The sequence below is a fragment of the Myotis yumanensis genome, unplaced genomic scaffold (assembly GCF_028538775.1).
Source record: "Myotis yumanensis isolate MYYU_CA2020_CCGP unplaced genomic scaffold, mMyoYum1.0.hap1 SCAF_11, whole genome shotgun sequence".
NCBI classification, from domain to species: Eukaryota; Metazoa; Chordata; class Mammalia; order Chiroptera; family Vespertilionidae; genus Myotis; species Myotis yumanensis.
The window spans coordinates 49,186,927-49,204,911 of NW_027223762.1; the positions used below are offsets into that span (position 1 = coordinate 49,186,927).

A 17,985-nucleotide genomic window follows, 5' to 3' on the forward strand; every position below is an offset into this window, starting at 1 on the left:
AATATAGGTTCTTTGATGAAATGGAAAACACTTTCACCGCATTTGCCCATATTTCACCAAAAAGGGGAGGAGGGGGGTGGATGGAGGTATGGGCTTGCATGGTCCACAGTAAGATATTTCCAAGTGGGAAACGGAATTATTCTGTTCTCTCCCCCCTTTCCCTTTTTGGGATAGTCCCCCTCCCACTTTAAAGCTGCCGACGTGCAAGGGATACGTAGGGATCTGTAGAGAAATCGACATTTGGTTCTTTGCTTTAGAAAAGCAACTTGAGAGAAGAGAGAGGAAAGCAATGACTGCGGGGGCTTGGCTAAGATTCCCCCCCCACACACTCCCTCCTCCCCCCCTCCCGTGGGCTCCGGAGTTGTGCAGTCAGCCAGGCTTCTAGGTGGCGGGTGGGGGGATGCGGGGATGCTTCCCGCGGGTTTGGGAAGCCTTCCAGGTCCCGGTGGTTGGAGACCCAGAGCGGCAGAAATGTAGGTCTGTTTACAGGGACTCTTGCCTGAGATCCCGCTGGGCTTCCCCAGTCTCCATGGATCTCCGGGGTCCGCGGTGGATTAGAGAAGGATTCTGCTGTGGCCCCGGAGGCTGCTGGTGGCGATCACAGCGCCCTGCGGTGCACCTGGCTCCAGGAGACCGCGCTAGAGAAGGAGCCGAGAAGGGGTGGTTTAAAGTAACCATAATGGTGCCTCCTCCCTCCATACACACATCCCTAATTCAACTTTGAGACTGTTACTAAATGGTCTACTAAGTTGGAAGAGGTCTTTGCCTGGTGATTTCCGTTCACAGTGATGCATAGATGGGGGTCTTACAATGAGCTCTCTCTCTTTTACCAAGTAGCTGGGGTAGGAGGGTCTGCACCACCATTGGGAGGGACCTGTTGGCCACCTTTAAAAAAAACCAAACACAACAATCCTCAAAGGTGGCAGAGAAACTGCTGGGAGTTGAGTATGGGCATGCTACCTTCTTCTATTTTGTAATTTTATTTTATTTTATTTTTGAGGGAGCGACAGAAAGAACAATTGATGTGAGAGAGGGGATCTAGCCTGAAACCCTATGTGTCTGTGACCCTTCAGTCCATGGGCCCCTGCTCTTTCCGCTGAGCCAAACCAGCTAGGTTAAACCTACCTTCTTGACAGGGATGCCCAAGGAAGTGACAGAGAGACTCAAACGTGAATCTCCAACCCCTCTCTTCGAATCTCCATCATTTGTGCCTCTTGGGAACTAAAAATAGTGGGCCTTTTCTGTACAGATGCTGACTTTCATAAGAATGAACTGGATTACCAAAGCTCCCAGGTGGGTTCAACTTTGGGCAAGTAACTGGGTTGGTCTTAGCATTCAAGCTGAAGATACTAACCTATGGAACCACAGTCTCCCAAGAACGGTAGCACTTTTCAGGAAAAGCCCTATGAACAGGGACATGCATCATTCCATTTTTGTATTTCGAGCCCAGCCCTGGTCATTCACCTCTGAGATGCATCCTTTCATTGAAAGGAAAACAAACCTGAAATGCCCTAGGAGCCCTATGTTGTCTTAGGAACCAGAAGAAACATCAGAAAACCAAACCCTTAATTTTGCACAGGAGGAAACTGAGGCACAGAATCATCCATCGGGCAATCCTCCAAGGTTGCGCAGTCGTTACTGGCATAGATGGGTTTTGGCTTGTCCCAAACCAAAGTGGTCTTCTTTCTTGGCCATTTTTGATGGTGGCCATCTCCATCACGATCGCCTCCTCTCTAACTCCGGACTGGGCACCTGCAGGTTCTGTCCTGGCACCTCCATGTTGCTGCAGAACACTTTAACAGGAAAACAGTTCCACCGTCAAGTGTTTCCACCTCTTGCCAAGACAATTATTCCTGACAGCAGGCTGGCTGATTGAGCCATAAACTCTAAAGGGCTGGGGAGGAGGGCAGGCAGGGGTAAACACCGGCCAACCATTCAGCCAGCGCTGTGAGTGCAAGCCACCCAATCCCCATGGCTGCTAGGAAGAATAGCCTCCCAATGCAGGCAGCTTGGCAGCGTGGTGATGGCGCCTGCCAAATGGGCAAGAACAGGTCCCACTTGGATGCCACTTGATTTGTAGATCTGGTACAGAGAGGCAGAAAAGAGTTGAGTGTTGGCAAGAAAGAAAGAGGATAAAATGAAATTGACTGCATTTATATCTGAGTTTTCTTCTAAGTATGCTACTCAAAACATAGAGGATGTGTTTAGGCTCTAATTAAGATATATAGATTGCTTTTCACATTAGGGTCCTGCAGATCATTTCATCTGGATGGGCTCTTTCAACCTTTCCCACCTCTAATGTGGCAAGTTTGCATCTTTCCTGCGGTTTTAAATCCCTTGGCAGAACTGTATACATTAACAGATTGAAATGAGCTTTATTGAAATTTCGCTATTCTAAGTCATCTAAGTTGCAGAATCCCAGTTTATTATGTATTTAAAGCATACCAGCACTGATTAAATCAATGCAAATTAGGTTAAATAAGAACAACATGAATCAAGTATTTCAGCGAAGTTGAGTCGAGAAACGACAGCTTTTGAGTCACCACAGCAAGCTGATATGGCTGTTTTTCACGAGTTTTAATTTCATGCTTTTTAGGGTCCAACACACAAAAAAGTTTTTTTTTAAAAAAAAAGAAAGAAAAGAACTCAACTGAAGTTCTCGTTTTCCTCATGTTTGACCTTACTTTTTTTTTTTAACCTGTGAGAATCTGATTCAGCTTACAATGTACCTGTTGTGTGTTCTTAATCAGACTCCTCTCTTGAACTAACTATAGGTTTCTGTCTGCAAATGTCTTTCCTTCAGTGTTAGAGGCTGATGAGAGATGCATAAGCTTTGAGACTACCTTTTCTATTCTTCATGTTTGTGTGGGGAAAGAGCTTGAGCTAGTCTTGCTGAACCACCATAGTAGTTGGACTTTAAGAAAACCACCCCAAGCCATTAGGCCAATGTATGATTGGGGACTGGGGTAAGAAAGGATAAGAATCTTGAAAATGTGGATTCAGCAAATAGAGAAGGACTCTGGAGTACGCGAAGTGTGAATTGATTGCCAAAACAGGATCTTGGAATTAAGAGGAAGTAGAAGAGCAAGCTAGTGCAGCTGGAGAGGCCAGACTCATCCCTTGGGGGAAGGGGTAGTGATTTATTCCTCCTCTTCTAAAACTTAGACATTAACCTTTGTGCAATAAACTTGCCTCCTTTTCCTTGGTACTTGATGTTGGGGTAAGGGAGGTGGGGAGTGGGTGGTCACATACAATTTCTTTTGGATATGTCTTACCTCTCCCATTTTATCTCAATTGTAGGCCACCTCCAAGTAGTTCATTTTAGTCAAAATAGTTTATGAACCAAGAGGTGCAAGGGAAAAAAGTCTGAAATGAGCATGCATTCTGGAGATGGGCTTTCCATTTCTTGTCTTGGAAAGTGTTCAAGGCAAGAGAAATCAAATGGTGATTCTAATGTGCTGTCGTCGCTTGCACCAGTGTGGACCATGATCTCTATGCTGCTATCTTTAATTTTTAGTGGAAGCGAATCATGGCTTTTCTTTAAAAGGAAACACTTAGTGCCGAAACCAGTTTGGTTCAGTGGATGGAGCGTCGGCCTGGGGACTGAGAGGTCCCAGGTTCGATTCCGGTCAAGGGCATGTACCTGGGTTGCAGGCACATCCCCCGTGGGAGATGTGCAGGAGGCAGCTGATCGATGTCTCTATCATCAATGTTTCTAACTCTCTATCTCTCTCCCTTACTCTCTGTAAAAAATCAATAAAATATATTAAAAAAATAAAAATAAATAAAAATAAAATAAAAGGAAACACTTAGAGCAGCGGTTCTCCACCTGTGGGTCGCGACCCCTTTGGCAGTCGAACGACCCTTTCACAGGGGTCACCTAAGACCATCCTGCATATCAGATATTTACATTACGATTCATAACAGTAGCAACATTACAGTTATGAAGTAGTAACAAAAATAATTTCATGATCGGGTCACAACATGAGGAACTGTATTTAAAGGGCCAGAAGGTTGAGAACCACTGGTTTAGAGGAAGGGGAGGAGAGTGGGAGTCATAATTTAAAAGGAGAGAATGTCCCTGCTGGGGTGGCTTCGTGGTTGAGCATTAACCTATGAACCAGGAGTCATAGTTTGATTTCCAGTCAGGGCGCGTGCCTGGGTTAAGTGCTCAATCTCCAGTAGGGAGCATGCAGGAGGCAGCCAATTAATGATGCTCATCATTGATGTCTCTAGCTCTCCCTTTCCTTCCCTCTCTGAAATCAATAAAAATATATTTATTTAAATAAATAAATAATAAATAAATAAATAACAGAGAGAATGAATTCTGTTGTTTCTGTGAGCACATGGCAAACAGTTGGCATTTCTAGCGTGCCTCTGAAGATGTGTGTGGGGCGGATGGGTGAGGGCCCCAAGGCTTCTCTCGGGAGATCTGCTTAGGAGAAACATATTCAAAAGAAATGTCCATCATTCTTATTAAACTCAATCCTCCTCTTAAAATGAGTTATTAATGTGGATAGCACTGAGGAAGCGCCTATCACGTGCAATGCCTGATGTGAGTAATGGGAGTAAACCAAAGAAATCCAAAGACTCAGTGCTTTCCTCCAGGAACTGTAGGTAGGAGAGTGAATTAGACCCGGAGGGCCTTGGCTGATAACCCTGATTTATGTATTGCTCACTGCTTGAGAGTCAATGTCTCTAGAACATACAAACGAGAGAAGCTGACAGACCAGTGAGATGGGATCAGTGTTAAAGGGATTCTTCCTTCAAGTAAGTAAAATGTAGCAGGTAGTTAAGGACTCAAGATGTAGGTGCAAGTGACAGGGGGGATGGACATTGTGAAGGGATACATATAAGTATGGGAACTGGAATGGGTTCTATTATGATGTATAGATTAATTTCCTTGTACTGGGTGGGAAGAGGAGAAGATAGGAACAAATGAAATCTCTGTGTTGGGGAGAGGAAGGAAGTTGGTTAAGGGCTTCCAATGGTGTACTAAAATTTTAGTTTCATATATTCTTCTAGTCTAGTCTGTAAGGATCAACACCTTAGAGTTATCTTTGACCCTTGTGATAAAAACCTGGGTTAGTTCATGAGGCCTCTCCTGCTCTCCTGGGCATCTCTCTACAAGTTCCCTCTGCACTGCCTTGTGCTCTGATCATGTCTTATACTTACTGCTGTACTCTTTCCATCATCGCTACCCATCATCCCAGCTATCCCTCAAGGTTGAGGTTGAATTCCCTCTGTGACTTCTTAACCGATCCTTACATAAAGTGATCTCTCAGTTTTCTCAGCTTCATTAGCAGCTTACCTTTACCGGTCACGTTCCTGGTATTGTTCGCTTTCCATGAGTGGGATAGTCATTTCTACTTATGGTGCTTTAGGACTCCATGGACAGTAAACATCTTGGAGACGAGAAGTAAAAAGGTCTCAAGTTGGATTCCTACTTTGCCATTTTCTCTCAGTTTGATCTTATATAAGTTACTCTATTACCAGTGAAAAAGGGCCAAGGATAGCTGTCTTAAAGGGATCCTGGAGGAATTCAATGAGATCAGGTGTATTAGTGTCTTGTGACTCAAAAGTATAAGCCTGTGCCTAGCAGCCCTGAAACATGTTAGAAACACAGAATCTTGGACCCACTACCTAAAATCTTCTTTTACCATGACCTCAGGTTAAACTTGAACTCTGGGGAGCATTCTATTGAAGTACTCACAAATTCTAATCTGAAAAGGGTTACCTGGGTATCACTGATTTCCTAGTTTTATAATTGAGAAATTGAAGGGCCAGAAACATTGAATGGTTGTTGACAATTGGTGGTAGAATTTGGACAAAACCTCCACACCTTTTGAATCTTGTTCTCTTTCCTATTAGATTTCAAACATAGAATGGGAAGTCTGTATCTATCACACTAACCAGCACTTAGTAGAGCTCTTAATAAATTGGTTTTCTCACCAGTGCAGCAGGAAGTGTAGAGCCCTTGTGTGTGCATCTTCCGGCTTATGTTACTCCTCAGTTTTCTCATCACTGCCAATTTGTATCTATTTCTCATGGGCATTCAAGTTTTCTCTTTTTTTAATAGAAAAATGAAAAATGAAAAAAATTTAAATGCAGATTATGTCTCCTAAAACTCACCCCCCCAGAGAAAAAATAATTTAGAATTTGTCTATTTCACATATATTTTTCTAAAAATCTGATAACGTTATGCATATTTCTTTGTAACTGTGTTTTTCACTCTTGATATTCTCCCATATCAAGAATGCAAGTTGATAGGATCACCTTCCATGGCTGCAAACCATTCTATTTTATGTACTTTATTCATCCTCTCTTATTAACCAATTAGGTTGTTTCTGTTTTTCATCTATATATATAAAAGCCTAAGTGACCAAATGACTGGTTGACTGGTCACTATGATGCGCATTGACCACCAGGGGGCAAATGTTCAATGCAGAAGCTGCCCCCTGGTGGTCAGTGTGCTCCCACTGCCAACCTCCCGGGGCCCCTCATCTGGCAGGCCTGATGGCTCTAATTGGGGTGGCCAACCTCCTATGGCCCCAACCCACCCCCATCACTGGCCAGGCCAAGGGACCCCATCCGTGCACGAATTCATGCACCAGGCCTCTAGTCTATTATAAAATGGCTGTGATGAACATCCTGATACATATGCTGCTGTAGACTGAATATTTGTGCCCCCTCCCCCCAAATTCAGATGTTGAAACTTAATCCCCAATGTGATGGTATTTGGAGGTGGAGCCTGTGGGAGGTTATTAGGTCATAAGCATGGATTCCTCAAGAATGGTTTTAATGTCCTTATAAAAGAGACCCCAGAGAGCTCTCTAGCTCCTTCTGCCATGTGAGGACACAGCAAAAAGAAGTCCATCTATGATAGGAAGCAGGTCCTCACCAGACACAAAAGCTGAAGGTGCTTTGATTTTAGACTTCCCAGCCTTCAAAACTGTGAAAAATAAATGTTTATTATTTAACCACTGGTCTATGGTAGTTTCTTACAGCAGTCTGGTTGGACCAGGACATATATATACCTTTGTGTTTGGGTAAATGTGTCCTTAAATTTTAATTCCAGAAGGGAATTGTGTTACTGTCTGTGTTTGTGTGTGTCTCTGTGTGTGTATTATATATATATTATTGATTTCATAGAGGAAGGGAGAGGGAAAGAGAGATAGAAACATCAATGATGAAAGAATCATTGATTGGCTGCCTCCTGCACACCACCTATTGAGGATGGAGCCTGCAACCTGGTCATGTGCCCTGACCAGAGATCAACCATGACCTTCTGGTTCCTTGGTCCATGCTCAACCATTGAGCCATACTGGCTGGGCAGGATGGGACTTTTAATACAGAATGCCATATTGCCCTCCTAAAAGGTTGCATGTGTTTCACCCTCAATAGCTCTCCTTCCCTTGGCTAGGGCACATACGGAGAACCACCTGTCTTCCCATTCTCCTTCCCTCACTCCTTCCTTCATAGGCAGTTAGGCAGTTCCCACTTAAGATGGTTGGCCTTTGGGGTCTTCAGTGTTTCTTCTGGGAGTTCATGTACATTTCATTCCTGCATCTTAGTTAGTGTCATGCCAGCCATATTGTTTTCACAAAGGTATTAATATCCAAAAATAGTTTAATGTGGTGTTAAGATGTTCTGTGGAGGTCCACATGTTTAAATATATGTGTGAAATGCACAGACTCTGCTCTGTTCTTTGAGATTCACAGTGTTCTGTTTAGCTCAGTCACAAGAAATGTTGTTTTTCATGGTTTCACCCACTTATTTGGAAAAACCTATTAACACCAAACTAATGTGCCAGGACAACCTTGGACACATTTATTTAACTGCAGTCCATGGGTACATTTGACCTTAAATTGGCTTCTCACCATGCCAAGGAGTAATTCCAAGGTTTCGACTTCAAGCATTGTAGCCAAATGCTGGTGCAAGAACCTGGTTTTTGTTTCTTCCTTTATTTTTTTTTCTTTTTTCTTTTTGGTCAGATCTCCAGAATTTATGAGGATAGCTGGACAACTATAGTTCTTCTGCTGGTGTTAGAAAGTCTCACCTCCACAACCCAGCCACAAATAATTGGACCACTTTAATTCTGTAATATATTCTGTCTCTGATATATCTTGACATTTAATTAACTTGTTTTATAGAATTTTCCAGATGTTGCTAATTCTGTCCTTGCAGATAAAAGGAAACTCCCTAAGGACAGAGTTGTTATTTTCCTACTTTTAGGACCCTCTATTATCTATCTCTAAAGGTGTGGAAGAAGATCAGATATGAGAGACTATACAAAGAGCATAGGAATTGTCACATAGCACTGGTAAACATACCCACTCTCTTCATAGTGCTGTCTGGCTCTGTTCTGGGTTCAAAGAGATTCTTGTTGGATTGAGTTTATTAACTGGTTGGAGTTCTTGCCTAATCAATAACCTAGAGCTATGGTCGGCAAACCGCGGCTCGAGAGCCACGTGCGGCTCTTTGGCCCCTTCAGTGTGGCTCTTCCACAAAACACCACGTGCGGGCACGCACATACAGTGCGATTGAAACTTCATGGCCCATGCGCAGAAGTCGGTATTTTGTGGAAGAGCCGGTATTTTGTGGAAGAGCCACACTCAAGGGGCCAAAGAGCCGCATGTGCCTCGCGAGCCGCGGTTTGCCGAGCCGCAGTTTGCCCGACCACTGACCTAGAGTTTCTGAGCTAAATATATGAAGTTTCTATATTACACTGACAGATAGGCACAACGTATTAACCCTGGAAGGTCCAACCTTCTGAAGTCACACAGGTTAATGACATTTATATGTGGTCTCATTTCACAGATTCATTCTGTGCAGGAAATCTACCACCATCCATAAGCAATGAGCCTTCTGTGGTGAATTAACCTGCCCAGTTAGGTGCATTTTCCTCTTTATTAAAATCATCTTCCATTCTCTGGAGCCACTTCTTCATCTCCCAAGACATCTTGAGAAAGATTTATAGTTATTTTACGTAAGTGTCTATTGCTGTTCTTATTTGTTTTTGTCAGTGTGAACTCAGATGGAGGTTTAGCTGATGAGAAAGAGTTGGATAAAATGTAGTTCCTGACTTTAGTGTTTCCAGATATGGAGTGGAAGTGATTGGTAACAAAGCTATATGGTTCCTGCTGTGCCATAAATGTAAACAAAAGATGCAGTTAGAGAGCTGTCTTTAGCAAATTGAGCAAGGTCAGTCAGAAGAGTTGGAAAAAAGGAGGAGGAGTTGACCAGATGGATGGATGAAGGCCGTTCTGACAGTAGGCAAAGTGTATGAAAATGCAGACTTTGCTTAGTATATGTGAAACAGGCATGAGAAGGAGAAGAGGGAGGCAAAATGAGACTGGAGTGTTCGCTTAGAGCCAGATTGGGAAAACTTTCAACCTGGATTATGGTTTCCAAAATCATATAATTCTCATGATAAACTTGAATATGAAGGACAGGGAAGAGGATACTGAAAGCAAGGAGAACAATTAGGAAGCTACCACATCTGCCCAAGTGTGAGACGGACTATATTAACATTTGAGATACAGGGCAGGCCATGTACAATAATAGTTTTGTGGTGGGATTGACACTCTTTTAAATGGCACTTCAAAAAAATAAATTAAGATGATTTTAATATAATGGGTTGATCTGGATGAGGTTAAAGCCAACTGTAACATTTAGATCTAAGAGTAAGCAGATGAAGATAAGGATAGAGGTTACAGCTGGACATACAGATCATAGAGTCTCTGGAACATGCTTGGTGGTGTTATTGTGATGGCAGTAGATGCACATCTTAGAGAGAAAGATTAGAATACAGCTGATAGACAATCAGGAGTCTTCTCGGTCCATGAAGGTCATGTGGGCGTGGGAAACAGTGGACAATAGAAAGTGGTAGGGCCTGTGCTACCTACAAAGTGCATGTTTTCATTGAAGGCTTTCAGTTTCTAGTTTTTAAGAATCCTGTCCTATTAGGACGTAACTGATACTACAGACTCTATTCAGCTTGTGGAATGCCAGTTTGCAAAGCCTCTTTTAGTGATGATTTTCAACAGGGAAGACTTAGGAGGGGCCAGAAGAGGTAGAGATGACTTCAGATAGAAGGACAGTGTAAAACAATTGAGAAGCCCTGCCCTTGTCCACAGTTAGCAGCCTTTAATGTATGGGCATGGCCATGAGACTCTCACTCATTAATATGTATGTCATGTGGCTGAGAACCAGAAAAAAAATATGGTTGAGAACGACAGGTTGTGAGAGCAGCCCAGAGGGCCAAGGATCGCAAACATGGGGGGAGAGTGCCCAACAAGGAGGAAACTTGTGAAGGAAATGTGCACCGACGGCGCTGTCCTTAAGGGCTCTGTGTTGATGGCTGGCTGACGTCAAGTGCATCTGTCCCCCAAGAGGGTTTGTCCTTGGCATCTCATATCAGTGTAAGATTATTCCTTTGTGGACAGGCCTTGCATTACCTCAAACATGAATGAAGGCGATAACTGGAAATCATGCCTTTCAGAATGAAATTCTGTATTTGCATTTTAGCAGAAGAATCTAAAACATTGAATAAGGTACTGAAAAGAACTTTTGAAATGTCTGACTCTATATTAGGCTGAAAATTGTTCTGCCGTTTACAAGCTGTGTGACCTGGGCACATGACTTAACTTTGAAGCAGAAATATTCAGCATAATAAAGTAAGAGATAGAAATAAATTTAATTAGAAAAATATGTCAAATTCCATTGCAATAGCTACTTATATCAACTTCTATTATATAGGGCCAAAATTATACCACATAAATTGAAGACAGGAAGGTAAAAGAATCATAAGCACAAAAGGTATTATGGCCCAGCTGGTGTTGCTCAGTAGTTGAGCATCCACCTATGAACCAGGAGGTCATGGTTCGATTCCCGGTCAGGACACATGCCCGGGTTATAGGCTCGATCCCCGATGTGGGGCGTGCAGGAGGCAGCCAGTCGATGATTATCTCTCATCATTGATGTTTCTATCTCTCTCTCCCTCTCCCTTCCTCTCTGAAATCAATAAAAATATATATTTTTCATAAAGGCTGTTATGTGTCTCTAAGAAAACTCCTATTGCTCTTTCTTTAAGTGTGCCTTTCTACTTTAGAGGCCGAATAAGCAAACAAAAAGTGGTGGTTAAAACAACAATCACTTTATTTAGTTCATGGTTCTGTGTGTTGTCTCCAGCGATGCTCTGTGTGGGCCAGCTCGACTGTGCTCCCTCCAATGTCTGTGGCCAGTTGGAGAGTTACTGGAGACTGGACAAGCCAGGATGGCTTCACTCACAGGGATGGCAAGTGGCAGGCTGTTGGCTGGGACCTGACTGACGACTGACTGTAGGCTTGCATGTGGCCATGCATCCTCCAGCCAGCTAGCTCGGGTGCATTTGTGTAGTGATTACAGGGATTCGAGAGCTGTAAGGTGGAGCAAGTTCCAGTGCACAAGTCTCACCTTCTGGCAAATCCCCGTTGCCTATTGGCCAAAGTGAACCCCATGGGCAACCTGACTCCAGGAGTGGAGACATACGCGCCATCTCTGGATGGGAAGCATTTATGGTCATTTTGCTGGTTAAGTAAAGTAGTAGTGGCTTCATGTTACGATAACTGTAAGTACTAGATGCTCTCAAGTGTGTGTTTTTACATTTCTCAAGCCATATGACCCAAAAATACGGCCCATAAACACCATGGACCAGCAGCGTGGAAGGATAACTTGCTCTTTGGAGATAACCAGAGCTTGTTAGAAATGTAGGATCTCAGACTCCATCCCAGATATACTGACTCAGAATCTACATTTTTACTCGATCCCCAGGTGATCATCAGCCCAATAACATTTTAGAAGCACAATATCCTTTTCCTGTTTCTCATAATTCCCTTTCCTAAGCTGGTGTATTTTCCTGTAGAGTGATAGATCTTTGATTTTTAAAGGTGCCAGATCTGTTTCCTTCTGCACAATTGAAACAGAACAAACACAAGTTTCAACAGTAAAACAGGTTGCTTCACAGCATGAATAGCTAGAGAGAGATAGAGAGAAAGAGAGAGAGGTATTACATTTTCCCACCCAACTGTCCTTTGATTACAAAAAATAGAAATGTAAAATTAAAATAGCAGTACATAAATATTAAAGAATGTTGAATTTAACTAGGAAGTACCATACAGGAGAAAGGACAAATCTTATAGTAGAAACAGCTAAGCACCTGCTTACTTAGTGTGACCTTTTCCATTGCTGAACAGTTGCTTTACTGGACCTTGGTTTTCTGAAGGTTGACAGTTGACTCTCCAGTCTGTAGACCACAGGTTAAGTATCTCTAGAATGTGTGTAAGTCCTTTATACAAGTAATAGGACCAGCAGAACTTAAGAAGCTTCTCGAATGTGCAGGCCACTGGTCTAAACCCACACGAAATAAAAGTGTATTATATAGAGTGTTAGATTTTCTTCCCTTCAGATCCCAGAAGTGGGAGGAGCCTGAATTTGAGACAGTGACCGTTTATTTCACCAGGCTGAGGACAAACAAGTGGCATCTGAAAGAGTTGTAGTTTTTCTCAACTTGTGACTTTCCTTTAAGTCTTAACTTTCCTTAAAGTTTAAGAGAAGGAACCTGGTCACAACATCCAGTGCCCTCCCCTCGTTGGCCTTTCACCTCAAACAGGACAGAAAAAATAAAAAAGAAAGAAATAAATTTTGCATGAAGGCCTAATTCTGTGTGAAGTTTGCTTTGAGTATTCTCTTTTCAAAGGGGATAACTTGTTCTTTGAAGCTATAACAAATACTGTTTTAAATGTATATACTTTGGGGTCCTATTCTTCTCAGTTCATTCCCCAGTAAGTCGTTAACAGATAGCTGATGAGCTTGTAACATACGCAGCATATTCTAGGTCTAGGGAATCCAGTGGTGAACAAAACTGAGCAGCCTTGTAAGCAAACAATAAATAAGATCATTTTTGACCCTGGCTGGTGTGGCTCAGTTGATTGAGCATTGTCCCATGCACCTAGATGTCACTGAGTTCGATTCCTGGTCAGGACACTTGCCTGGGTTGTAGGAGGCAGGCAACCCATCTCTCTCTCTCTCTCTCTCTCTCTCTCTCTCTCTCTCTCTCTCTCTTATAAATCATTAAAAACATATTTTAAAGAGATCATTTTGGGATACAAATACACTAGGGAGAGTTAAAATAAAACCATGCAGCAGAGAGAAATTGAGGGGAGGGACCTGCTTTCCTTCAGATTAGGAAAGGCTTCCTTGAGGTGGTGACATTTGAGTTGAAGCCTAAGTAATAAGTGAGAGGCAGCTACTTAAAGCTGCAGAAATGCATCCCATTCAGATGGAATATCAAGTGCCAAGCTTCTAAGGCCAAATAAGCCCATGTTCAAGGGACTGTCAAATGACCAGCATGTAAGGTCAAGGAGGATTTTGAATAAAAGATATGCTTCCTTAAAGGGTCAATGCACCTTGTTATAAATCTTCACGTCACAACTGTCCACCAGCATCCTCATCAGCTCCTCCAAACCTTATAGAGTGATTATGCTACTTCAGGCACTAAAGTAAAACACTTGGTATAGTAATTCCATTGAGTTCTTACATTTCTATGAGATTCTATCATTTCCCCAAAATACATGAGGGAATCAAGGCACAGAAAACCTAAGCCACTATCCTTAACACAGCTGGTTTGGGTGATAAGTGCTTTTCCTCCATTTCCTAGACCCGTGGTCGGCAAACTGCGGCTCACGAGCCACATGCGGCTCTTTGGCCTCTTCATTGTGGCTCTTCCACAAAATACCACGTGCGGGCACGCATGTACAATGTGATTGAAACTTTGTGGCCCATGCGCAGAAGTTGGTATTTTGTGGAAAAGCCACACGCAAGGGGTCAAAGAGCCTCATGTGGCTCGAGAGCCGCGGTTTGCCGAGCCACAGTTTGCTGACTACTGCCCTAGACCCTTGTATGGGGCAAGTAAGAGGGCTGGATGCCAGTCAGCCTTTTGACTCTGTAGAAGCCAGGCTTGATGGGCTGCAATCTGCCTCTCCCTGGCGTCCATCTAGAGTAGACCCCGCAGGACAGGAAATGGGGCAACTTCCCTCCTGGATTCCCACTCCTCTTGGCCCCCTCCTGCCATCTGTTGCTGTTTGTGTAGAAAAAGAACAGAAGAGAATACCAACTACCACACACATTCAGCAATCTCATTTTGTATGTGGGAGTCTGGACTCATTAACAAGTTTCTCAAATTCTCCCCGCACTTACAACACCACTCTAAACATACCCCGGTGAAGTCATGGGAATAGGCAATGCTCAGCTGCATGATGCTGGGATGGCAGTGTCCAAATGCGTCATCTGCTACTTCCTAGTACGTTCTTCTGCTTCAGCCCAGTTGTTTTTTCAGCAGCCCCTAAGTAAGTAATGCTCATTTCAGTATTCTCCAGCCTCCACAATGTCCCTTTGATTCTACCCCATGTTGAGTCCCACTTCCTTTATTATGGTTTTCATTTTCCAGATTATTCACTAATTCATCTGCAAAGCCATATGTCCACCTACACATTCAACAACCATGCAGTGGGCACTTACCCGCTTTCATTAACTTGTGCAAAGTACCAGAGCATGTAAAATATTTGGGGAGGTAGTCCATTTTTTAAAGGGGGAATCCCAAAGTTCATATCAGTCTCTCCCTTGTTTTGAACTCTTACGCATCTAAAAACGAAGTGCTCTGTTAAATACTGTATAAAATTCTCTCTAGTTGTTTCTGAATGCCCCCCACTTTTTTCTTTTCTTTTTTTCATATTTCAATTTCTTAAGAGCAAAATTCATATTATATTTTTGGTGGAATGGTGTGATCCAAACAAAGAGTTGAAATGTCCCTGTTTAAATTCTAATTTTGCCATTTACTTGCTCTGTGGTTTGGGGAGTACAAACCTTCTCTAGTTAGAGAATGGAAATTGGATGGGAGGATTGCTAATATCTCTGCTAACTCTGGCATTCATGAACCTGTAAATTCTAAACTACCTACCACGGCTGGAAAATGAAGAGGACACTCAATATAAAGGTGTCGATAGCTAGTTTCAATGCTTCTGGTTCTAACCTATTTATACAGTGGATGGTTTTCTAACTGCAATGTAACTTTGCCACTGGCTTATAGATCGAAACAGAGTAAATATAAAAACAACCCCAAAAATCAGATTGGACCTTTCTTGTGAAGCTAGCTGGGCTTTTGAACAGGTTCTTCAGCCAGCCAGGAATTCTTTCCCAGACCAGAGAGCAATACAGACAGGAAATATAACCTCACACTGAGTGAGACAACTCCCTATTTCTAACTTTGCGGGGTTGCTGTATCTTACACTAGACAGTCAAACATCAGCAGTATCAGAATGGTCCTAGAAGAAGTTTTGATGTATGTTTGGCTGAACGAGTCATAACTGACGATTAAGGAAGGTAGGCTATTAGGACTCCAATCCTATCCTCTGTGAGCTGCTATCAAAGGGAAAGTCCATTCTTTAGCCAACCCTATCACAGATGGGAGTGGCCTTGATCGCAGCCTTTCCTACTCAAATGGTCATCTTGAGTTTGACCCTACCCATAGGTCAACTTATATTCAGATAGTAATGATCCTATCTGGGTAATACTCATTTTTTAAATATAAAATCCTCTAAAAGAATTTAAATTCATCTACTTGATTTCAACATAATTGCTGTTTTAAGGATGTCTGAAAATGTGAAATGTTGTTTAATGGAATCCAATTACCTCCTTTCAATATAATTACCTAACAAGGGCTGATGGATACTAACCAGTTCTTTTGCTGTAAACAACTAAATAGTTGTTTGACAAAATGAAATTGGCATGTTGTCACACTGGACACATCTACTCAAGCCCAAGCAGAGTTTGTTTCATTACATAATATGGTAACTAGGACTCTCTTGTGTGGTTGTTGTGAACATTGCAAAGGCTTCAGAAATAGTTTTCTGAGACCCAGCGGTACCACTCAGGATACTATTCATCAATTTGGAAAGCAAAGTACTGTTAACTTTGATGGTTTTGCTCTTTTAGAATCCCCGAGGGCTGAAAAAGAAAAGCAATCCTGTATGACTTTGGTGATGTGGATACAGTAAGACTGTATCTGGGTCTCCAATTCCAGAATTCTTTCTACTCTGATGCCACTGTCACCTAGAACATCCCTGCTGTCATAAGAATTTATGATTTATAGCGTATACTAGAGGCGTTTACCACCCACCTAACTGCAGCGGGGTCAGGAGGGTTAAAATGAGACATATTAAAAAGCCCTCCAGAAATATTTGATGACCTATATAAAGACAGTAACAACTCATGAACTGGGTCTCTGTTGCAGCAGGGACATAGCCTTTTCCTATAGCTTGCTGGCAGGAATGAGGCAAGGTTTTGCACCCAACTATTTTGGAAACCGATGAGGGAGGGAATTATATGTTATAAAGTAATCATTGGAATGTTGGAATAATTTTGCTCTGATTCTGAGATTTCGCTACTGCCTTAACCTTGGCAACTATTTTTTATTTGTTTAATAATTTTAAACAATTCAAGGATAAATGCAGTTAACTCTCAGGACTTAAGTTTCTTCCTTTATAAAATGGGATTAATGTTCTTGTTATAGAACAACTTTTAAAATACAAACACAAACTGTCCATGGACACAGACAATAGGGTGGTGAACACTTGGGGGGTGCGGATGGGAGGGGTTGGGCAGATAGGGGTACAGGAGGATGAGAGACATCTGTAATACTGCCAACTATACGTGTGTGTGTGTGTGTGTGTGTGTGTGTAATATAACATACACACAAGCTGATACATATACAATTGGTTTTAAAGTTGTATTCCACAGTTAATAGTAGGCCTACATTTAGCATTGTTTTTTCACTTCTCTTGGGCCAAATGATCATTGTTATTTCCCAGCAAAGTGGGGATTCACATTGGAAGAAAGCTTTAGTATTTTCCTAGCTATTTTTTTTTCTTTGACTCCTGTGCCCTTGTGCCTACCTCCAGGATTGAACCATGATTTACTGTCTCTGAATTGTGATTTAGAGTGATTAGGAAAGGGACAGACAGATTATTTCAATTCACCCCCAGGTGATTGCCACGTGGAAGTATAGTCCTTACTTTTATTTTTATGATTAGCTTATTCCTTATCAAGTATGGTATGAAGAGAATTGACTAAAAAGTTAATTGATTAGACTTAGACTTCATTATTAATATTAGACTTAAGAATTATTAGTGTCATGCCCTTTTCTCCATCATAATTTCTGATATTTTAAAGTTAATCACAGATCTCATACTTTTTATTTCTACATATTTTAGTGTATATCCCTAAAAAAATACTTTTTTTACATAACCACAATACTATTGTCACACTTCAGTAAATTGATGATAATTTCTTAGTATGATCTAATATGCAGTTCATAGTCAGATCTTTCCCACCATCATCCCTCAAATTCAAATTTCTTTTTTGAAGTAGATTTGTTTGAATCAGGATCCAAACCGCATCTCCACATTTCATTTCATTAGGGAGGTGATGTATTTGAGGAGGCCAGAAAGAAGAATAGCTCTAGTTCTCCTAAGCAGCTGAGTCTGCCAAAGTATGCCAACATCAGTATTCATTCATCCATTCACTCAACTATCTATCTATCTATCTATCTATCTATCTATCTAATGTGCTAGCTACTGTAGCAAATATAAAGATAAGTTTGACCTGGTAGATTCTTTAACATGCTCACATATAACTGACTAAAAAGAAAAATATAAGAAAAGTCTATAATTGACATAACCTGGAAGAACTGTTAACCCACCAAGTATATACTTACCATGGTTAGGTTAAAACAGAAAGGCCTCAAATCAATGATTTGGAATTTGAGGAAGAAAAAAAAAAAACAATTAGAAAAGCAAAAAGAATCCCAAAATAAGAAGATAGTGTAAGGAGCCTCTGGGACAACTTCAAGCATACCAATATTCACATTATGGGGGTGCCAGATGGAGA

At 41.9% G+C, this 17,985-nt stretch overlaps 1 protein-coding gene across 2 annotated transcripts in view; it reads left to right on the plus strand.

The window, feature by feature from the left end:
• CTNNA2 (catenin alpha 2) overlaps positions 1-17,985 on the plus strand; it is a 1,104,237-nt gene that overhangs the window by 748,433 nt on the left and 337,819 nt on the right. The gene's annotated exons all lie outside the window — the stretch shown is intronic.